Raw genomic sequence first — 22,025 nt, forward strand, 5'->3', positions numbered from 1 at the left:
CTGACTTCGGCTTAGGTCATGATCTCGCAGCCCGTGAGTTCAAGCCCCACGTCGGGCTCTGTGCTGACAGCTCAGGGCCTGGAGCCTGTTTCAGATTCTGTGTCTCCCTCTCTCTGACCCTCCCCTGTTCATACTCTGTCTCTCTCTGTCTCAAAAATAAACGTTAAAAATTTAAAAATAAATAAATAAATAAATAAATAATAAATAAATTTTAATAGAAAGCAAAGAACCATGCATATGGAAAGGCCCACCAGAGATTTTAAAACACTATCCATTTTGTTATTCACTCATTCATGTATTCATTCATTCAGTAAACACTGAATGTTTAATATGTGTGAAAATAATACTAAAGAATTCTTTAAAATTTCTGGACAAGAAAAATCAATGGTTGGCTCTAATAGTTTGCCCTCATGCTTAACAATTGGTACTTTTAAGGAAATTGTGTTCATATATGATTCAAAATTATTTTCTTAAATAGAAATACATTTACTCAGAAGAGAAGAACCAGACAATATACTATTTATAAATCTCTTAGACATGCTTGGGAAACAGTTATGAAGAGATGACTTGAAGACAAACAATGATTTTGAAGTAAATATCACAGAACTTGTAAAGCTAGATGTGAGTTATCTTTTACAATGAACCCTTTGAGAAATTAAAAATTCATTTTAATGTGCTCTCTATTGTTCAAAATGCCTTTTGGATCTAACAAAGAGGTTTGTTTCAATGGTCAATCCCAGTCCTTTGAGCCTAGACTCATCCTTTTTTAGTGCTCAGGGAGACAATACAGTTTGGTAGAAAGAGCACTGGGCTTAGCAGTGTAGGCTGCTTATTCTAGCTCAGGCGTTTGAGTTACTTGCTCTTGCCCCCACATTAAGTAGATTTGTGAAATCCAGCCTGTCACTTAACTTCTCTGGGCTTCAGTTCTGTCATTTATAAAATGAGATCACTAGCCACCAAATTTTTTTGATTCAAAGATTGTTTTAAAGGTTTTTAAAAAACAAACCCTAAGACTTTCCATGTTGTAAAAGCTGTACTTTCACTGTCAGCTGAGTGAGAAAATGATAATTTCGCCTGGTTTTGTTGGTCTCTGTAATGACTCAGCCACCTCCAGAGTCAGGGACCATCAGTTATGATATTCAGGGTAAAGTACCCTCTAAAATTTGTACTTCTATGAATCTGTACACTCATGGAGGGTATTATTTTAAGGATGAATGGGAAGTTATTTTTTGGCTATGACTCATGGGGAAAAAAACCCGAGGACTACACCAGATTAAATGCAATAATCAAAGGCTACTTGTCACATTAGAACATTAGTTACTATCACTTTTCTGATGCAGACATAAGCATATTACCCTTTATCCCATCCTTATATATAGACAAGTACTAATGACTATGTATTCAAACAATGCTATTAAAAAAGATGTTACCCTTCTAAGTCAATATTTTAATAAGGAATTATGGGAAGTGAATTAAACAATAAGCCAGAGGTGGCTCACCCTCTGTATTCATTATACACAGAAATTTGTTGCTAATATATAGGACTAAAATTGATTTGTACACTGACCTTGTATTCTGTGACCTTGCTAGATTTCTCAGTTTGGGTAGTCATTTTGTAGATTCCTTGGGATTTTTTTTTAAACAATAACGGCATCCACAAGAACAGACAGTGTTACTTCTTCCTTTTCTATATTTATGTCTTTTATTTATTTTTCCTGTCTTAATGTGTTATTTAGAACATCATACAACGTTCATAGAAAAATTTAAAAATTTTTATGTCATTCTGATGAATTGACATTTTTATCACTATGAAATGTTCTTCATCTTTGGTAATACTGGCTATCTTGTAGTCTACTTTATCTAATAACAGTTAAGTAGCTCCAGCTTTCTTATGTTTAGTATTTTCATGGTATATCTTTTTCTGTCCTTTATTTTTAACCTGTGTCATTATTTTTTTAAAAGCATCTCTCATAAAAATAAAGTATGTTTGTTTCTACTCAAATAATGGAAATACCAGCTGAATCTTTCTGAAAAGGTAGGGGTCCTTTTTAGTGTAAATATGACATTGTTTACTCATTTTAGAAACCCGGCATCTCTGACAGTATTTTCTCATAACATGGGGCACATGTGTATACATATTTACTCTTCACAGAATGTAATGTGCTTATAGTCAGTGAGGCTAAATTGGTAGGATCTGAGAATAGCATCTTGGGCTTCCAAAATATATGACAGCCAGCTTAATTTGAATTTATATTTTTGGTAATTACTTAGGAGACTCAAATTATAACTGTATCTGCATTTTCTCAAGGAACTGGCCTTTTCTATTAGAGACATTAAGGGAATTGGGCCTGGAAATTAAGGAAACACAGTAGTTTATATGAGTGAATCACTGTGGAAAAAATGTAAGATATTAACATTGGGAAAGCCTTTTGTCACTCCTCCTTATCAAGCATTCCAGAGAAATGAAACCAATGCATGCTGGCATAAAAGAACAAGGATATAGTTACTGAACAATTACTATATGCAGCACATTGTAGGGCTATGAGGAAGACACAAGTTGATACAAGGCTCTCCACCATAACAAATTTGTATTTGTGCTATATATTTTCCTTAGGCCTCTATAGCTCCATCTTCCACCATTCTCTCCCCAACTCTGTGCCTTGGGCTGCTCTTCTGGAACAAATCAATGGGGTCCCTTGCCCCCTAGCTTCCAGTTGGTTCTGGCCTATGGTGACCATCAACAGACGATCCAACAAAGGGAAGAGTGGAAAGTCTGGATATTTATTCCCTTCGCTCTCATCCTGTGGGGGTCATCAGAGGCTGGCTACCTCTCTTCACTGAAGGTAAGGCTCCTGTGAGGAAGCTTTCTTCATATATCTGCTTCTTTTTCTGGGTTCAAGGAACTGCTTCCCCTTTTTGAGTCTGTAGCCGAGGAAGGGAAACAGATCTTACTTTTACCAGCCTTGTGATACTGAACTAACTTTTGTAGTTTCCACAGGTCCTATGTACACCTTTTTGGTAGTTCCTTTATCAAGTGCTCTTCTGTTTAGCCTACCTGAGCATGCTACATCTTTCCTGTTGGAACCTGACTGACACAGCAATCTGATGAACTAACAGTTAACAATTTCAGGTACCATATGCTAAGTGTCATATAAATGCTAAAGGCAGTTACATATTTTGCTGAACAAGCTGAGAATGCAGAGAAATCTCCAAAGCTTGGGATCCTAAAGGAAACTGTCCAGAAGATGGTAAGATTTACCAAGCTGTAAAAAATTACTATCAAGGAGAGTCAAATAGAAAAGGGGCAAAGACGAAGTGTATTCAAGGGATGGCAGTAAGACAAACCAAGTCCAGCTCAGATCAGACTGCCTGGGGAATCTGCACAGAGACACAAGACCCTTATGACATTAATACTGAGAATACATCTTATGTGAAATTGCTCCCATTCTGAGGAATTTCTCTCCCACTCAAGACAGGAAGGGTAAGATGAGTGAAGATGACATTATTGGGATAACTATGGATGTGCTCCAATTTCAGTAATTTAGTATTATTAGCAACAGCCTGCTTTCTCCATAACTATGGCAACATGCTATGACTGAGAACCTCTGCTGTGTGCACTTACACACTAAGTTGACGTCTGCACTTTAGTGTGCTTAAGAATCAGCTTTGATAAAGGTGTTTCACTTGCTAACTTGCACATTCTTGGGTTCTACATACAAGAAATTTTAATTCAGTAATTCTGTGAAGGGACCTGAACAATCCACATTTTTAAAAAAGGCATGGACTTCATTCTGATACAAACCATATAGGAAGAAACATGCTTGTGGATAGTAACTGGCATAAAGAATTTTCAACCAAAAGAATGCATTAAGACAGTGGTCTTTTAGAAAGATTAATCCGGCCACAGGATACAATACAGACTGGGTATAGAGAGAATAAAGACAAGGAGGGTAGAAAAGGGAGGGCTCTAAAAGTTCACATAGATGGATGTGAGCACCTGGCCTGAGAAGACTAGGAGGAAAGGAAATGAAGAGAAGAGACAAATAGGAACAAAGTGAAGGTTGAGAAGGTATTTCCTTACTGAGTGTTGTGGTGTGGTGGTTTAAAATACATCAAGTTTTTTGTGACACTCTCCCTATTAAAAAATAGTGGATTCTTATTCTTTTCTCCTGTTTTCTGTAAAAAACGACAGTAATGGGAATGATGTGTGGCTTTTGAAGCTGGGTTAGAAAAGGCAGTCAGGCTTCCTTCTGGCTCTCTCGGGTTCCATGCCTTTGGAGCTCTGAGCTGCTGTGAAGTGCAGCCACCCTGAGGCCTCCATGTAGTGAGATAAGACGTGATGCCTGAGAAACTCCAGCTGTTCTAGAACTTCCCAAAGTAAGCATCAGACAGGAGAGTAAAGAAGCCTAACTCTAACCACTATTTAAATACAATGTCAAGAGAGGTCTTGAGTCAAAACCAGCCAGCTGAGCAGTTCTTGATTTCCTGATCCATAGAAAGCACATGAAATTATAACTATTGTTGTTTTAAGCCAATAAATAAATTTTGCATGATTTATTGTGTAGCAACAGTATCTAGTTTATTAGATGACTCTGATTTTATCTTTCTATGAAATTTGGAAATTGTCTTTTCACTTTATATAGGACAGTTATAAAAACCTCAGCAGCCTTTTTACCTCGAATGGTCTTGTAGTCATAGCTCATCACAATAAAAATAAATGAATAGTTATCTAGTAATATATTCTCCATTTCAAAACCTAATTATTAAATAATTAGAAGCAAGCTTTTAAGCCAACAGTTCTAGGGGAAAACAACCACATTTCCTTTAATATTTTGCACAAAAGTACTAATGCTGAGAAAAAAAAATTGTGTAATTAAAATTAAATTACTCCCCCTTAGGAGCAAATCAAATTTGTCCCCCTTAGGAACAGCAAATCAAATTATGTCTGTCAAATCAATTCACTAGGCAAGTCGGATGACAGCCCTCTGAGGATTGCTTTTCTTTTATCTCTAAGTTGTTGTGTTTTTTTTCAAGCCCTCTATCTAGCTGAGGATGTTTCATATATCCAATCTCAGTCATTCAAATTCAGAACTTAACTCTATGTTTAGACTCCTTTTACACGGCCAAGTTGAGGCTAAATGATAGATCCTTGAGGAAATCACAGCTAGAAAAAGAAAAACATTTCAAAATAGTTGTATATACCCACTCCAGAAGGCCTCACCCTCCTTGATCCCACAACGTATGATAGGTAGAATTCTTAAGGTCTGTGTGCACTCATGGGCCCAGCCCTCAGAAGCACAATTCCCCAGTTCTTTGTCTCTCACTCAAGAAGCCTGAGGGAATGCAAATGAGCAAGAGTGGCATGATTGTAGGGATAATCTTGGGTCCCTCACTTCCTTTAAAATCAATACTCCCGGGACAGCTGGGCGGCTCAGTCAGTTAAATCTCCTACTTGGGCTCAGGTCATGATCTTACAGTCTGTGTGGGGCCTGGAGCTGCTGCAGATTCTGTGTCTTCCTCTCTTTTTGTCCCTCCCTCCTTGTCTCTCAAAAAAAACATTAAAAAAAAAAGTTTTTAAAATAAATACTCCCAAGCTCTGGTGAAAGCCAAGGTGTCTCGGGTCGCGGGCTTTAAAGTCCTCTCTCCATTACCTCTCCCATTTGACCATTCCACAATAACATGAGTGAAAATGCTTAGTAATCACTAGGACTAAATATCAGTACTTCAACTCAGATCGTCATACCTCGAAACCACAAATAACCACCTCAGAAAACAAACCATGGTAAACTGCTGATTTAAACAAGTTTGAATTTGTGTTAAGTGATTACTTAAGTTATTCCCCAAATGATCTCTGAGTGTTACAAATCAGAAATATTTAATCCCTCGTCCATGCCACCTTTAGTGGGTTGCGGGCACTCCAGGAGGATAGCTGGAGATGATGAACGGGAGTGCAGGGATCTTTTGTTTAAATTATTTTTTTAGGAGCACTTGGATGGCTCAGTTGGTTAAGCTTCTGACTTAGGCTCAGGTCATGCTCTCGCACAGTTTGTGAGTTCGAGCCCCATGTCGGGCTCTGTGCCGACAGCTTGGAGCCTGGAGCTTGCTTTGGATTCTGTGTCTCCCTCTCTCTCTGCACCACCCCCCACCCGCCTGCTCATGCTCTGTCTCTCTCTCAAAAATAAATAATAAAAAAAATTATTAATAAAAAAATAAATTATTTTTTTAATTGGCCAGTAAAAGAAATTAAGCTTCACAAGTATTTAATATTTAGACTGACAGTGTGGCCTGCACTATGTCAGACAGTCAGGTCACCTATATAGGGTCTACATATATTTGTGAGGTTGTGTGTGTGTGTGTGTGTGTGTGTGCGTGTGTGTGTGATAAAACAATAATTAAAATCAGACACAGTTGAGACAAGTAGCACTGCAGGGTATGGACTCCAGTGCCTTGTAAGGCCCAGGCTGGTGATAACAAGAGTGAGACACCAGCTGGAGTGGGAGTGAGGGACAGCCATGAAATAGATATCACCCATGCTGTCTAATGACAGCAGCACTACCCAGGTGGAGAGACGTGAACTGGGAGCTGCTAAATCACTAAGGTTGCAAGACAAGGCAGAAACAGGCTTTTTATCGTGAAATCTCCTAATTTTAGAATTTAGTACACATTTAAAAAGTTGTCTGATGCCCACAGTCAGCTTGAGTTTGTGACCTCAAGGTTAAAGAAAGCTAGTGGTTTAGAATATCTGTAACCTCTGCTTTGAAATCCTAGCTCTGTGCACCTGCTGGTGGCCTCAGGCAAGTTACTTGTCAGAGCTTCTGTTTCCTTATCTGTAAAGTGGAATAACAATGGCTAATGTTGGAAGTAAAGTGATAGCATAATAAAAATCAATTATACATATGCATATTCAAATAGAAGTTTCTAGAGACAATATACTTTGCTTGTACCAAAAACAGAATCAAAAGTATAGGAGCAATGGAAACATCAGGCTAGCTGAACACCAAATGGTACCAATAAATACAACAGAAAGTGAACGGATCTTTCGGACATTTGGGTCACAGAAGCATAAAACACATACATATCTTTATTATACTTGGAAGAAAACCAACCAGCATTATCATCAAGGAAATTGTGCATAGGTCACCAACAAGGCAACCACAGGCAACCAAAACATTCCTCACATGAAAATCACAAGCCTAGCTAGGAGAGGGAAGGAGGCAGCTCTGTGGGACCACTCTCAAGGAAGGAGAAACTGGCAGGAAAAATGGGTGAAATCAAAACAGGGTACACAGAATTGGGGAAGTTTGGTCTTGCTGAATTGTACAAAACTAAGATGCATACCGAGAACACCACTACTAATCAGTGGGCTTCCAAATGTTTCTGCCCCACAGTGTGAATGTCCACAACCTAGCTGACAGATTGCTGACATGGTTCAAGCCATTCTTAGCAGAAGAAAAATTTCTTTCAACAGAGTCTTAACTGGAACCTCAAAACATAAAATAAAAGCAGAGTTGTTCTGGGCTGCTTTAACACATGAAGGTGGCCCCTACGGGCTCCATCAGTCAATTTGAAAAACAGCCCCTAGAAGGAACCAGAATGTCCTTTTACCTTCAAAACTTCTGACACACAGGAGGGGAGAGCTAGTGAGAGCCCTTCTGCTATATATAAATGTATGGAGTATTTATTCTCAACACGTCTAACAGTAATTAATAACCATTTCCTGTGGTTGAGTGGTTACTATGAGCCATACATTGTGCTAAGAACTATAGGTATGTGATCTTATTTCATCTTTACAGTAGCCCTGTGAGGTATTTTTATCCTCACTCTTCAAAGGAAAACACTGAGGCCTCTAGAGGTTTCATATTTCAGCCAAAAGCATAGTGAATGAGAGTCAAAACCCACTGTATTCCGTTGGCATTATAACCAACTCCACTGATTTAGATGAAGGTGTGAGAAACTGAACTCACGATCACTTTGGAAGCAGTCCCTTGAGTCCTTCCTTTTCTGGATAATTCATGACATTAATAATTATTTTCCACTCCAAATCAACAAACACTTAAGAGAACCCAACATAGTAAAGATATGTGCTAAGTCAGCAGGGCAGGTGTGGGCATCATAGGGGTGGTAGAGGCGAGAAATAAAAAGAATGGAGGAAAGTTTACAGCATAAATAGAAGCTTAACTGTAGGAGAGATAGACACACTCACTAACACAAACAAAAATTCCACAAATATCAATTGAGAATTGTTTGGGGGAAAAAAGTAGCTTATTTGTAATAGCAGCACACTAGGAACAAAACTAACAAAAAGTGTACAAGACTTTTCTATGGAAAACCACAATGTTACCTACTGAAGATTCAACATAAAACAAGACCTGAATAAATGAAATGATGGGGTAATGTTCATGGATGGGAAGATGTCAGTTCTCTGAAAATTAACCTATACGTAATCTATAGTGAAATTCAAATAAAATCTCAACAGTTTTTTTATGGGTCTGACAAATTGATTCTAAAATTTGTAAGAATATATGTATAGGCATAGCCAACTTAGAAAAGAAGAAGGGGAACAGATTGCCCTTCAGGCATCAGGATATAACTTATAGTTTTTTGTTTGCAACTATGATATTAATGCAGAAAAATATAAACAGACAAAAGCAATAAGTAGGAAAACCATAGAGCAGACCCATGTCTACCCAGGAATAAGTCATTTCAATGAGGAAAATATATGCTAGGTAACAAGTAATCTTTGGACCACTGGATACATTTTTCATTTCCACTTAAAACCTATAACAAAATTCTATCTTGACTTCAGACTATGCGCAACAATTAACACGTGAACTTTCAAAACAAAATTAAAAATAACTAGAAAAACATAGAATATTTCTATGAGACTGCAAGGAAGTCTTTCTTAAGTCTTTTCTTAAGACTTAAATGTAAAAGCCAAAAAAAAAAATGCTGATAAATTTACCACATTAAAATTTAAAACCTCAGTAGGACAAAAGATAGGACATGATTCTATATGCTTCTCAGTCATGATTTAAAAAAATATAAATGGAAGAAAATATAATCAAGATACATAGCAAAATATTGGTATCTAGAGTGTCCAAGTCAATAATAAAAACTCAAACAATCCATCAGAAAAAAAGGTGCCAACGTTATGTTTTGGCAAATCTCAAAAAAGGAGATACAAATAGCCAATAAACACATTTTAAAAACATTTCAGTTCACTAGGGATTTAGGGGAACACAAATCAAAAGAGCAATACAAAAACATTTCTAATCCATCAGGTAGCCTAAAATAAAAAAATTTGAAATAAGTATTGGTTAGGTGTGGAGAATGGGAAAAAAGTAATCATAAGTTTATGGGACCACTTTTTAATATATTTTTAAAAATCTAAAATATAGATTTTAAACTACACACACACACACACACACACACTCCCTCTACTTTAGAAAATCCTTTTCTATAAATATTCTTGAGAGATCTTTTTGATACATGCAAAGGAGGATGGGTTCAAGGATGTTAGTCATAGTATTGTTGGCAATGACAGAAATTTTAAAGAAATCCGAATGTCTACTAATATGATACAATTATAGAATATAACATTATGAAGCAGTTACAAGAATGAGCTAAGTCTGTTTGTTATCAACACAGATAGAACTCAAAAACAGAATGCACAGTGAAAAAAGCAAGTTGGGGGATGATATAAATAGCCCTGAGGAAATAGCAGTAGCAGGTCACTGTGAGAAACAGGAAGCAGTCTGGCATTTAGAATGTAAAAGTAGATACATAAAACTGGAAAATTAGCTGGGGCCAGATAGTTGAATATATTATTTACTGTCATATTTATAAAACACTAGATTTAGTGTGGGCTTTCCTCCTCCATTTGCAACCGAGTTATTGGTTTCAGCACCACTGAGTTATTGGTTTCAGCTTTACTATTTGTAATAAATCGTCAGTACACAAATCTAGTGCAGAGGTTCATCCCATGAACTATGAAATTCTGCAACCTTTAAAAAATACTTTGCTTAGGTTTCCACCTTGGACTCGGCGATCCAGCAAAATCTTGGCTACACTATATGTTCTCTTGGTGGTGGAAAAATCTTAGGCTTCCCATTCTTGCTCATCTTGATTCCTTCCCCCTCACTAATCTGTTATTTCACCAGATTGCATTTAGCAACATACAATAAGAAATAAACCCTAGATAGAATTGACCAATTTGCAAACAAATGAAAAGAAGGTGTCTAGTAACTTAGATCTTACCAGGTTCAAAAAAAATCAGCTGCTTCTCTACCTACAAAGAGCAGAAGACAAGGCTATTGTCACTCAAAGGACTCCCATTAACACCCTTCCCAGCTATCCAAAAAAAGGGGACACACGCCTGAGGCAAAACCTAAATTAAGGATGCTGCCTATTGTTTTATATGGCTTCAAAGCAACTACTATCAAAATATCTGTACCTAGAAAAGAACTTTGAGTGTAGTTATCAGCACATGGAACTAACTGGAAGCAAAAAGAGCAGATGCTTACCAAACTTTTGAGGAAAGTTTTACCAAAGCAACCATAAGCCTAGCCAGAAAAAGCTTGTTTGTTCATTTGTTTGTTTGTTTTCAAATTAAGAATAGCTCCCAGGAGGAGCCAAGATGGCAGAACAGCATGGAAGTTTTGTGCGTGTCTTACGTCCATGAAATACAGGCAGACCAACACTAAACCATCCTACACACCTAGAAAACTGATCTGAGGATTAACACAACGATCTGCACAACCTGAACCACAGAATTCAGCAGGTACGTGGCACGGAGAGCTGAACTTGGGGAGAGAGAAGCTGGTGGCAGGCAAGGAGCCTCCACTGCAAGCGGAGAGAGGACGGAGACAAGGGCAGGGGAGAATATGGGAAAAGCACCCCTCCCCAAAAGCAGCTGGAGAAAAAGTGGAAAATTGGAAACAGCCGCAGGGACTAAACTAAAAAGGGAGAAAGGAGAAACGAGAGAGTTTAAATTCCATTAAGACTGTAAACAAGGGGAGCGCAAAGGCTGCAACTCCGCAGCTCGATACCTGGTGGTGCTCTGGTGGGAAGGGCAAATCCCCAGGAACAGAATGCGATCCAGGAGGTTCTTGGGCCACATGGGGAAAAGAGGTTCCACTGTTGAAAGGACTTTTGGTAGAGACTGTTGGAGCCACCTGGTCCCAGCAGACCCCAGAAAATGGCCACATTCGCTGGTGCTGGAACAAGGTCGTTAAGGGTGAAGCCTGGTGCCAGATGTGTGTTGTGATTTTCTATAATCCCTGAAACGCTGCTGCTACACTGTCTCGTGAACTTTTTCTGGGGTGGGCTGGCACCTGGCTGCAGTCTCCGGGCACCGGCAGCAGCAGGGTCCTGTGAACTTACCTGGGTGCGGCTGGCATTCAGCCATTGCTCGTGAGACCCTCCACAGAGGGGAGGAACGGGTCAAAGCCGCAGTCCTTCACATGTAAGGGGCCAGGGAAAACAGCCGCATCTGAGACAAAACTTGGGAGAGAGGTACTGCCTGCGGCCTGGTCACGGAGAGTGAAAAAGCGGGGAGAGGACAAGAGCTGAAGACAAAGGACGGGTGCGCCATCCAGGAGAACAGACTGGGTAGCTGAGGGGCGCCATTTTCACCACTCCCACGCATGCGTATACGCACCTACGGCCCCGCAACCATCCACCCCAGTAGGCTAGCAGCACCATCTAGTGGAGAGCGGAGCTGTTACACTGAGTCCCGCCCAACTGGGCCAACTTCACTCTCCAAGAGCACAAGTCTCACCGCCGGCTTAGTTTACGGACTATAAAGCGCTACATAGACTGACTTCTAGGAAAAAAACGAAGCAATCTCAGCCCTACTTCAATCTGTTAGTACGTTCATCTATTCAATTTTCTTTTTTTTTTCTTTTTCTCTTTTCACTTCTCTTTTTCTTGAATACAGAAAAAATTCATTTTTATTTTCAATTTTTATTAAAAATATTCTTAATTTTTATTACTATATTTTTTAGTTTTGTGTAAATTTTTTCAAATTCTATTTTACTTCCATCGTTTTATTTTAGTCTACTTCAGTGTATTCACCTTTTCAAATTTTCAATTTCCTTTTTTTCTTTCTTTTTCTTTTTTCTCTTTTTTGTTTTTCTTTTTCTTTAATGTAGAAAGAGAAAAACTTCATTTTTACTTTCAATCTGTATTAAAAATATTTTTCTTTAATTTTCCTTACTATATTCTTTGCTTTTATGTCAATTTTTTCAAATTCCATTTTACATCCATCATTTTATTTTAGTCTACTACAGTGTATTCACTTTTTCAAATTTTCAAACAATTTCCTTTTTTTCTTTCTTTTTCTTTTTTCTCTTTTTTGTTTTTCTTTTTCTTTAATGTAGAAAGAGAAAAACTTCATTTTTACTTTCAATCTCTATTAAAAATATTTTTCTTTAATTTTCCTTCCTATATTCTTTGCTTTTATGTCAATTTTTTCAAATTCCATTTCACGTCCATCATTTTATTTTAGTCTACTACAGTGTATTCACTTTTTCAAATTTTCAAACAATTTCTATTTTTCTTTTTTATCTTTTTCATTTCCTTTTTTTCTTAAATACAGAAAAAGAAAAAATTCATACTTATTTTTAATTTTTATTAAAAATATTTTTCTTTAATTTTTTCTACTATATTTTTTACTTTTGTGTGTATTTTTTAAAATTCTATTTTTCCCCATCATCTCATTTTAGTCTACTTCAGTGTATTCATTTTTTCAAATTCTCAAATGATTTCCTTTTCTTTTTTATTCCCCCCCCTTTTTTCTCTAATCTGTCAAACCACTTTCAACACCCAGACCAAAACACACCTAGGATCTAGCATCATCTATTCAATTTTTGTGTGTGTGTGTGTGTAATTTTTAATTTTAATTTTTTTAATTTCAATTTTTCTATCTCATTAATTCCTCTTCTCCCTTCAAAATGGCAAAATGAAGGAATTCACCCGAAAAGAAAGGGCACGAAGAAACGACAGCCAGGGATTTAACCAACACAGATACAAACAAGATGTCTGAACCAGAATTTAGAATCACAATAATAAGAATACTAGCTGCAGTCGAAAATAGATTAGAATCCCTTTCTGCAGTAAAAAATAGCCACAATGAAATAAAAAATGCTATAACTGAGCTGCAATCACGGATGGATGCAGTGGCGGCAAGGATGGATGAGGCGGAACAAAGAATTAGCAATACAGAGGACAAACTTATAGAGAATAATGAAGCAGAAAAAAAGAGGGAGATTAAGGCAAAAGAGCACAATTTAAGAATTAGAGAAATCAGTGACTCATTAAAAAGGAACAACATCAGAATCATAGGGGTCCTAGAAGAGGAAGAGAGAGAAACAGGGGTAGAAGGATTATGAGCAAATCATAGCAGAAAACTTTCCTAACCTGGGGAAAGACACAGACATCAAAATCCAGGAAGCACAGAGGACCCCCATTAGATTCAACAAAAACTGACCATCAACAAGGCATATCATAGTCAAAGTCACAAAATACTCAGGCAAGGAGAGAATAATGAAAGCAGCAAGGGAAAAAAATTTCCTAACCTACAAGGGAAGACAGATCAGGTTTATACCAGACCTATCCACAGAAACTTGGCAGGCCAGACAGGAGTGGCAGGATATATTCAGTGTGCTGAACCAGAAAAATATACAGCCAAGAATTCTTTCTCCAGCAAGGCTGTCATTCAAAATAGAAGTAGATATAAAAAGTTTCCCAGATAAACAAAAATTAAAGGAGTTTGTGACCACTAAACCAGCCCTGCAAGAAATTTTAAGGGGGACTTTCTGAGGGGAGAAAAGATGAATATATATATCTCAAAAGCAACAAACATTAGAAAGGACAAGAGAACACCACCAGAAACTCCAACTCTATAAGCAACATAATGGCAATAAATTCATATCTTTCAGTACTCACTCTAAATGTCAGTGGACTCAATCCTCCAATAAAAAGACATAGGGTAACAGAATGGATAAGAAAACAAGACCCATTTATATGCTGTTTACAAGAGACCCACTTTAGACCTAAAGACACCTTCAGATTGAAAATAAGGGGATGGAGAAACAACTATAATGCTAATGGTCAACAAAAGAAAGGCGGAGTAGCCACACTTATATCAGACAATCTAGACTTTAAAATAAAGACTATATCAAGAGATGCAGAAGGGCATTATATCATAATTAAGGAGTCTATCCACCAAGAAGACCTAACAATTGTAAACATTTATGCGCCAAATGTGCGAGCACCCAAATATATACATCAATTAATCACAAACATAAAGAAACTCATCGATAGTAACACCATAATAGTAGGAGACTTCAACATCCCACTCACAGCCATGGACAGATCATCTAATCAAAAAATCAACAAGGAAACAATGGCTTTGAATGACACACTGGACCAGATGGACTTAACAGATATATTCAGAACATTTCATCCTAAAGCAGCAGAATATACATTCTTCTCCAGTGCACATGGAATGTTCTCCAGAATAGAACATATACTGGGACACAAATCAGCCCTAAGTAAGTACAAAAAGATTGAGATCATACCATGCATATTTTCAGACCACAACACTATGAAACTCGAAATCAACCACAAGAAAAAGTTTGGAAAGGTAACAAATACTTGGAGACTGAAGAGCATCCTACTAAAGAATGAATGGGCTAACCAAGCAGTTAAAGAGGAAATTAAAAGTATATGGAAGTCAATGAAAATAATAACACCACAACCCAAAACCTCTGGCAAACAGCAAAGGCGGTCATAAGAGGAAAGTATATAGCAATCCAGACCTTCCTAAAGAAGGAAGAAAGATCTCAGATACACAACCCAACCTTACACCTTAAGGAGCTGGGAAAAGAACAACAAATAAAACCCAAAACCAGCAGAAGACAGGAAATGATAAAGATTAGAGCAGCAATTAATGCTATCGAAACCAAAAAAAAAAAAACCAGTAGAACAGATAGATGAAACCAGAAGCTGGTTTTGCAAAGAATTAACAAAATTGATAAATTACTAGCCAGTTTGATCAGAAAGAAAAAGGAAAGGACCCAAATAAATAAAATCAAGAATGAAGAGGAGAGATCACAACCAACAGAGCAGAAATAAAAACAATAATAAGAGAATATTACGAGCAACTGTATGACAATAAAATGGGCAATCTGGAAGAAATGAACAAATTCTTAGAAACATATACACTACCAAAACTGAAACAGGAGGAAATAGAAAATTTGAACAGACCCATAACCAGTAAGGAAATAGAATTAGTAATCAAAAATCTGCCAAAAAACAAGAGTCTAGGGCCAGATGGCTTCCCAGGGGAATTCTACCAAACATTTAAGGAAGAGTTAACACCTATTCTCTTGAAGCTGTTCCAAAAAATAGAAATGGAAGGAAAACTTCCAAACTCTTTCTATGAAGCCAGCATTACCTTGATTCCAAAACCAGACAGAGACCCCACTAAAAAGGAGAACTACAGACCAATTTCCCTGATGAACATGGATGTAAAAATCCTCAACAAGATATTAGCCAACTGGATCCAACAATACATTAAAAAAATTATTCACACGACCAAGCGGGATTTATGCCTAGGATGCAGGGCTGGTTCAATATCTGCAAAAAAATTAATGTGATTCATCACATCAATAAAGGAAAGGACAAGAACCATATGATCCTCTCAAAAGACGCAGAGAAAGCATTTGACAAAATACAGCATCCTTTCTTGATAAAAACCCTCAAGAAACTAGGGATAGAGGAGCATACCTCGAGATCATAAAAGCCATATATGAACAACCCAGCGCTACTATCATCCTCAGTGGGGAAAAACTGACAGCTTTCCCCCTAAGGTCAGAAACAAGACAGGGATGTCCACTCTCACCACTGTTATTCAACATAGTATTGGAAGTCTTAGCCTCTGCAATCAGACAACACAAAGAAATAAAAGGCATCCAAATTGGCCAGGAGGAGGTCAAACTTTCACTCTTCGCAGATGACATGATATTCTATATGGAAAACCCAAAAGGTTCTACCAAAAAACTGCTAGAATTGATCCATGAATTCAGCAAAGTTGCAGGATATAAAATCAATGCACAGAAATCGGTTGCATTCCTATACACCAACAATGAAGCGACAGAAAGATAAATCAAGGAATCGATGCCATTTGCAGTTGCACAAAAAAAAACATAAAATACCTAGGAATAAATCTAACCAAAGAGGTGAAAAATCTATATGCTGAAAACTATAGAAAGCTTATGAAAGAAATTGAAGAAGATGCAAAAAAATGGAAAAAGATTCCATGCTCCTGGATAGGAAGAACAAATATTGTTAAAATGTCGATACTACCCAAAGCAATCTACATATTCAATGCAATCCCTATCAAAGTAACACCAACATTCTTCACAGAGTTAGAACAAATAATCCTAAAATTTGTATGGAAACAGACAAGACCCTGAATAGCCAACGCGATTTTGAAAAAGAAAACCAAACAGGAGGATCACAATCCCATACTTTAAGCTATACTACAAAGCTGTAATCATCAAGACAGTATGGTACTGGCACAAGAACAGACACTCAGATCAATGGAACAGAATAGAGAACCCAGGAATGGACCCACAAACGTTTGGCCAACTAATCTTTGACAAAGCAGGAAAGAATATCCAGTTGAATAAAGACAGTCTCTTCAGCAATTGGTGCTGGGAAAACTGGACCACTTTTGTACACCATACACAAAAGTAAACTCAAAATGGATGAAAGACCTAAATGTAAGACAGGAAGCCGTCAAAATCCTCAAGGAGAAAGCAGGCAGAAACCTCTTTGACCTTGGCCGTGGCAACTTCTTACTCAACACATCTCTGGAGGCAAGGGAAACAAAAGCAAAAATGAACTATTGGGACCTCATCAAAATAAAAAGCTTCTGCACAGCGAAGGAAATAATCAGCAAAACTAAAAGGCAACTGACAGAATGGGGGAAGATATTTGCAAACGACATATCAGATAAAGGGTTAGTATCCAAAATCTAGAAAGAACTTCTCAAACTCAACACCCAAAAAACAAATAATCCAGTGAAGAAATGGGCAAAAGACATGAATAGACACTTCTGCAAAGAAGACATCCAAATGGCCAACTGACACATGAAAAATGCTCAACATCACTCATCATCAGAGAACTACAAATCAAAACCACAACGAGATACCACCTGACACCTGTCAGAATGGCTAACATGAACAACTCAGGCAACAACAGATATTGGCGAGGATGCGGAGAAAGAGAATCTCTTTTGCATTGTTGGTGGGAATGCAAGCTGGTGCAGCCACTCTGGAAAACAGTATGGAGTTTCCTCAAAAAACTAAAAACAGAACTACCCTACAACCCAGCAATGGCACTTCTAGGCATTTATCCACAGGATACAGGTGTGCTGTTTGAAGGGACACATACACCCCCATGTTTATAGCAGCACTATCAACAATAGCCAAAGTATGGAAAGAGCCCAAATGTCCATAGATGGATGAATGGATAAAGAAGATGTGGTGTATACACACACACACACACACACACACACACACACACACACACACACACAATGGAGTATTACTCAGCAATCAAAAAGAATGAAATCTTGCCATTTGCAACTACGTGGATGGAATTGGAGGATATTATGCTAAGTGAAATTAGTCAGTCAGAGAAAGACAAAAATCATATGACTTCACTCATATGAGGACTTTAAGAGACAAAACAAATGAACATAAGGGAGGGGAAACAAAAATAATATAAAAACAGAGAGGGGGACAAAACAGAAGAGACTCATAAACATGGAGACAAACTGAGGTTTACTGGAGGGGTTGTGGGAGGGGGATGGGGTAAATGGGTAAGGGGCACTAAGGAATCTACTCCTGAAATCATTGTTGCACTATATGCTAACTAATTTGGATGTAAATTTAAAAAAGAAAAAAAAAGAATAGCACCCAAGGAGGGCACAGTCTCAATACATCACTGTCATGTAGCCACACTGCTTAATGGACAAGAAGAATTTTTCAGAAGCCAGCAGCTTCAGAAGAGAATAGAGAACCAGGAGTTGAAAATGGGCTAACCCAGGAAAGGATTTGTTATATGCTATGATTCAGTGACTACCATATACACTGCCAAAATTCCCTTTTCTGAATAGGAGCCTTTATTTCACTTCTCCTGGTCTTGTTCTTCCACTCTTTATTGGTGGCAGGGAGGGAAGACAACTTGATGTTTAGTCTGTAAGTGGCTAAAGAGTCTAATCTGGACTTAATGGAGAGAACTGTACATCAAGTAGAGATTCTTGACTTTTGATCTAGACGGTGGGACCCTGGTTGTTTTCCTTGGGGAGCGAGTGAGTACATTCTATGTGTAGGAAGAAAAGTGCATGCCAACATTTGAATGGCCAGAGAGGCAAACTGTGGCAGAAGCTGCTAGTTAGTTCTCCAATGTTCCATAGGAATAAAACTGTAGCCAGGCACCTGGCTGACCAGCTGGATTATATTTCCCAGCCTGCCTTGCAATTACAACATGCCTAACGAAATTCTTAACAATGCTATGTGAACAGAAATGGTAGATGCCACTATCCAGATCTGGGACTTCAGACCTTCAGACCTTCATATTCTCTTCCCTTCACATGCCAGTTGGAAGCCATATGTGGTGACAACCCCGCTTCGACCATACGAATGATGACAGTGTCCCAGGAGATGGCAGAACAACAACTTGGAAGGAACCATGGTCCCTAAACGACCTCAAGGAGAAAAGCTGCCCAGTCAATCTGGACTGTTCACATTGACACCATTCCCTAGGAGAAAAAATACACTTCTTTGTCTTATATGCCACTTAAATGTTAGGTTTTTTTTTTAATTTGTTTGTTTTTTTACAATGGTAAGACCATTGCTAGTATATGGCTGAAATTGGAAATCCATGTCTTCCTATACCCTGGACCTGTGAGGAAGTCTTGGGGGAAACTTCTGCACACCTGTGTATACATGTCCACACGCACACACAAAAAATAGCTGGTTAAAGAAAAAATTTGAAGAGTTGTGGTATAATGAAAATATATATTTAGTCTTTGTCCCTAATTCCTGGCACGGAGCTTCTAAAACCTTCAGAATTTCCTGAGTGCTAGTAACATCTTTTGTTGTTCTTAATGAACAGCTTCTGACCATACCTGAATCTAAGCTAATAAAGTGATTCTGGGCAGGGCCCAAAATAGCGTCAGGATGGGGATTTGTTGGCAGAGAGATCAAAATGATATTAGAAGGTGGGAACTTCCAACACCACTCCTTGATCTCCAGGAAGGAGGTTAAAGACAGGGTTAGAAAAATTCTTCAACAATTAACTTTGGGGAGCTTTTGAGTTGGTGAACATGTTGAAGTGCTGGGTGGGGGGTGATGCACCCAGATAGAACATGGAAGTTCTACATTCACAACCCCACACCATGCCCTACACATCTCTTCCATTTGGCTGTTCCTGAGTTGTACCCTTATAATAATCCCCTACATGTATGTAAAGCATTTTCCTGAGTTGGCATCAAAACTGACAAGGGTGTTGTGGGAACCCCAGAATTTGTAGGTGATCGGACAGAAGTACAGGTGGCCCTTGGACCTTGTGTCTGACCTCTGAAGTGCAGGCAGTCTCATGGGACTGAGCACTTAACCTCTAGGGTCCATACTAACTTGGATATTTAGCATCAGAGTTGAATTCAATTATCAGATATCTCGTTGGTATTGAGGTTTGGAGAACTGGTATGGAAAATCTGCACACGTTTGGTGTCAGAAATGATACCAGAAAAAAAAAAGACACCACAAGAGCTCAAGCCTACATAGGACATGGAATAATCAGGGCTGACCCTAACAGTTTGCTTTACATAAACACCTTAAGCTTTGCCTCTGCACCCTCTGAACTCTGGCAGCTCAGCCATGGGGGCATCAACCTCAGCACAACTGTTCTGCTTATAGAGGTCAAGATCCTCTAGACTATTACAATGCCAACCTAAGAAAGATGTTAAATTGGACTTTTCCAGCCTCAAATGTATGGTTGAGAACAGTAAATGCAAGTGACTGCATATTCTACAGAGAGATACCAGACTGTCCTATAGAACTTCCTAACAGGTGTCCCCAACCAGTATTGCGATGCTTGGCCCATCACCTGAGGCTGTATGAGAGAAGGTGGAGATAGATCAGGTATCCAGAGAGTTGCTGGAGAGTTATGTATTTCCCGCCCCTTGCCCACTACTGGCCCCACCATAAGCCACAATGGGAAGAATTTCAGGAGTCTGAGACATCACTTTGGGTTTCTGAGGCTGAATCAGGCCCAAGCAGATATGTGTTAAACTGAATAAAAAACTGAAATTTTTATTTTATATTGGACTGTTTTTTTTTATTAAAAATTTTTTTCCAGCTTTACCGAGATGTAATTGTGGTCTGGGCTTTTTAATACCAGAAAGCAACACTATCTGTTAATATTTTAAAGTGACCAGGAGAGCTTTGAGGTCTGCCTGAGTTATTATTCAAGGGAGAAGAGAGAGATTCACAGTATATTTGAAAGGCAATAGAGAGAAAAAAAATCAAGAAGCTTTTTCTGCTTGTGGCTGCCAAACACATGTCATTCAATACATAGTTTGAGTGGCTTTGAGTGGGAATGTCTGCCTGGCTATCATGCTTCCACCAATAGCCAAGAATCATGCAGAACGGCTGCCATAGCACCCATTTTCAACAGCAACATCAGGTGACACAACAGCAACAACGAAAAAATTGATTTTTCTAGTTTTTCTCTTGTCAGGGATGGAGCAATTAGACCAAGCCCTTAAACTGAGAAAGCATCAGAGGTCCTGGACTACTGTGGGGAGAGGAAAGCCTGAAGAGGGGAGAAAGACACTCCAGCACAACAGATGTCCCCAAACAGTCAACCTGAATATTCAAAGAGAGGCTTTATGAAGCTGTCTTCTGGCCTTGAACTGCCTAAATCCATATTTCTTTTATATAATACATAAATTTACATCTTATTTGACTTTGTATCCTCTGATATAATATCTGTAATATGTTAAAAGCCTATTTAAATAAGTAAGAAAAGATAAACAAGTTCAGAGACAAAATAGGCAAAGGAAAGTAGGTGATTCACACAAGAAATACAAATGGTCAGTAGAGTATCTGAAAATATACTTTAGTAGTAACTTAAGAAATGTACATTTAAAAGCTGAAAGACTACTGTTTCTTACTTATCAGGTTGGCAAAAATCTTAAATATGAATTGTATCCAGTTGGAAAGGGTCTGGAGAAATTTACTCTCACTCAATATTGATGGGACTATAACTTAGAAAAAACTTTTTGGAGGACCATTTGGAAATAGCTATGAAAAATTTTAAATGCATTTCTATATGACCATGCACACATGTACACACATGGGTGTGTGTGTGTGTTTAACATACAGAATATGGCCTAGATGGATATATAACAAGCTTTATAGTATTTCTATTTCTCAGGAGAGAAGGGCAGTGGAATGGAAGTAGGGTATTAATGGACGTTTACTTTTTTTAAAAATTTTTTTCATGTTTATTTATTTTTGAGAGAGAGAGACAGAGTGGGAGCCGGGGAGGGGCAGAGAGAGAGGGAGACACAGAATCTGAAGCAGGCTCCAGGCTCTGAGCTGTCAGCACAGAGTGCGACGCGGGGCTCGAACCCACGAACTGTGAGATCATGACCTGAGCCGAAGTTGGATGCTTAACCGACTGAGCCACCCAGGCACCCCAATGGACATTTACTTTTTTTTTTTTTCAATATATGAAATTTATTGTCAAATTGGTTTCCATACAACACCCAGTGCTCATCCCAAAAGGTGCCCTCCTCAATACCCATCACCCACCTCCCCTCCCTCCCACCCCCCTGGACGTTTACTTTGTACACCAGGACTTAACATTTTGATGGCCACATGTTATTTTTGTAATTAAAATTTTTATATGAAAAATCAGTCACCTTGGCTTTTCAAAGATTA

The 22,025-nt window shown here is 38.2% G+C and overlaps 1 protein-coding gene across 3 annotated transcripts in view; it reads right to left on the bottom strand.

The window, feature by feature from the left end:
• Positions 1–22,025, bottom strand: part of AK5 (adenylate kinase 5) — a 261,105-nt gene that overhangs the window by 222,637 nt on the left and 16,443 nt on the right. The window lies entirely within an intron of this gene.

This window comes from Panthera pardus, unplaced genomic scaffold (genome assembly GCF_024362965.1).
Source record: "Panthera pardus isolate Hobbes unplaced genomic scaffold, ASM2436296v1 HiC_scaffold_11, whole genome shotgun sequence".
Lineage (NCBI taxonomy): Eukaryota > Metazoa > Chordata > Mammalia > Carnivora > Felidae > Panthera > Panthera pardus.